Here is a 3049-nt window from a genome sequence, read left to right on the forward strand (position 1 = left end):
GCGCCAGGAACCGCGCAGAGCGATGCGGCGGGAGGGACCAAGGAGCGCTCAGCCCGCTTCCGGGGCCGGTGCTCCGCCCCGAGGGGTGGGTGCCCCCCTTGGGGCTCGGTTTCTGCCTCCCACCTGACCTCCAGATCCCCTGCTGATCCTGCCTACAAACCCTGATTCCTGGACCCGAGGGGTCTGTGGGCAAGAAGGGGTCCTGGCCCGCGCTGGACCCAACTGGCGGTGAGCCAGGCCAAATCATCCCCAGCTCTGGGCCTGGGTCCCAGGAGAGGAGTGATGGAGTGTCCCCACCTCCCCACGCTGTCGCAGGCTGTGGATGCACCTGAAGGGTCTAGGGGGGTGGGCCCCGTACCAGGAAGGGCAGGCAGCTCCTCGGTAGCCTTGGGTGACTCCCCACCTCTGAGCCTGCACCCTGGGGAAGAGCCCCCTCCTGGTTTGCTCCCAGCAGGACCTGGCAGGGAGTCTGGCACCAGGGGTCCTCAGTGAAATGTGGCAGTCCCTCCACTCAGCCCATTAAAGGAGCCAATAGAGGTCCAGGTGGTGGCATAAAGGCTCACTGGGGTGTCTCCTCCATCCCCCTCACCCACCAGATGACAGGGCAAAAGCAGCTCAGAGGTGGGCAGAGAGCCCACCGCAGACACTCTAACTCCAGGGGGACCTGTCTACACCTGGGGGTGCGAGAGAGCCCCTTCTCACTCCCCTCCCCCCCCCCCATGCTCCTGCCTGCATCACCAGGAGCCATCTGGGCAGCAGGCCTGAGGGGCCTGGGAGGAGGGAGGCCCAGGACCTCAGCCCCAAGGTGAGAAAAAGGTGGTTCCTAGAGCCCCTCTCTCCTCCCAGGGTCAGGACTGCTTGGGGGTTCAGCCAACGCCTTTGAAACACCCCCCCCAAGGAGCTGCCTTTGAAACACCCCCCCAAGGAGCTGCCTTTGAAACCCCCCCAAGGAGCTGCCTTTGAAACACCCCCCCCAAGGAGCTGCCTTTGAAACACCCCCCCCCAAGGAGCTGCCTTTGAAACCCCCCCGCAAGGAGCTGCCTTTGAAACCCCTCCCCCCCCCAAGGAGCTGGACAGGTGCTCACCCTGCCATCCAGATGTGCACACATCTGCCTGCCAGCCACTTCTCACAGCCCCACAGCTGTGGTCCAGCCGGCGTGTACGTCGCTGTGCTCGTGCCCTGAGCCCTGGGAACACTGCGGGCCAGACACGGAGGTCCTCAGCCCCGCATCGTCCCCTGGGGCAGGTCCCTCCCCAGCTGGGCCATTGGCCCAGACCATCTTTGGAGCCAGGTTCCTTTATGGGCCTCCTTCACCAACTGTCCTGGTTGGCAGGGAGGCCGGACCCTGGAGCCAGATGTCACCCAGCCCTAAGACTTGGGACGAGCCGCTTAGCCCAGAGGCTGGGGTGACAGTGACAGTACCTACTGTGGAGTACACGTGGGAAGAGGGCTTTGATCCATCCTTGGCTCAGAGAAGGAGCCGCTCACTCCACTCACGTCAGCACCTCCAGAGTCTGGGGCGCTGGCCTCCATGCTACCCTGTGTCCACATGGACTGCAGCCTTGTCCTTCCAGAAGCCCCTGGCCTTTCTCCGGGCAGTCTCCCGGGCACTTTCCTTTGACTTCCCCTCTGAGGCTTCTGGCCCACACTGGGAGTGTGAATGCAGACCCCAGTCTTCCTGAGTGCCAGCTGGTGGTGCCTGTACTGGGGGAGGTGTGTTCCCTCCCCCTCCCTCACCCCCATGCGCCCACGTGGGCACAGGTGAGTCTCCTGGCTGTCCCCTCCCGCGACGGGTTCAGTTCTGAGCCTGAGCCCTTAGGTGGTCAGCTTCACGCCTCCGATTACAGCCCTCTCATCCGGTTTGTTTTTCTCTCTGAGTGGTGCATAACAGTAAAGATACAGCTTTAAACCAGAGGCGTTTTGGCTTGGATGAAAAAGATCAGTGTTAGCTGTTGTTTTTAAAGACCCAGTGAGAAGAATTTGGTAATCCCCTCCAGGACTACCCTCTTTCCTCTCCAATGAAGTTGGAAGGAACAACCTCTTGCAAAAGCTTTTTAGCCAAGAGGTTGATGCACCAAATCGTTCTGATCCAAATCAGATCGTTCTGATCCGAACGATCCAAATCGTTCGTCGGGGGCAAGTCACAGGCAAGGTTAACCCTTTCCAAGGGCCAAATCCTCCGCATGCACTGAATCCCTGCCACCGAATGATGGGCCAGAGGGGTGGGGGCAGCCTGCAGCGAGACCTGCGCATCAGGATGGAGCAGGTGAGCCAGGAGATGCAGGGAACCTGAGTCTGCAAGCACCCGGATGCCTGGGCCGGCAGACGAGCCCGTGGTGGCTGCTTGCAGAATAAGATGCTGCGCGAGAAGCCACACGGTGTTTCGGAAAGCGCAGAGACTCTGCCATTCCTTATCTGCCACTTCACCCTTCGAAGGACGCTCAGCCAGAGACTGACCTCAGCAAGGGGCTCCTGATGACCGGGGCGGGGTGCCCAGCAGCCAGGACCCCATAGGTGATGGAAATCCACTCCCCGCCGGCCGGAGATGGTTTCCTGTGCGCCCCTCCTTCAGTGCCTGGCTGAAGCGTCAAAGCCTCGGGGAGCCACCCCCATGCCCCCACCTCCCCGGGAGCCCCTCCCCATGCTTCCTCTGGGACAGCGCTTAATTCAGTAAATTTACCATGTTTAATTCAAGCGTGAGGGCTCTCCAGACACAGGCTCGGTGCCGCCCCTGCCGGGCACTGGAGAGACGTCCTCCTCTCATGCAGGCCTTGCCTGGAGTTGCCAACAAGGAAGCTGGCAGCCACCCTCTGTGCAGAGGCGAGTCATTCCCGCCCTGTGGGTTGCAGGTCCTCTGAGCATCGGAGGGGAGCCAGGGACTGTCCCCAGAAGAGCATGTGCTGCGCTGGGTGCCGCTGGCTTGAGCACTGGGAAAGCACGAGCTGTGCAGGAGAACCAAGTGCCCCTCCCGGCACACGTGGTGCAGGGTCTAGTCGGGGTCATCCTGGAGGCCCAGCAGGGGACCCGCCCCCCTGGTCACGGACAGCT

This window comes from Eubalaena glacialis, chromosome 5 (assembly GCF_028564815.1).
Source record: "Eubalaena glacialis isolate mEubGla1 chromosome 5, mEubGla1.1.hap2.+ XY, whole genome shotgun sequence".
Taxonomy (NCBI): Eukaryota; Metazoa; Chordata; class Mammalia; order Artiodactyla; family Balaenidae; genus Eubalaena; species Eubalaena glacialis.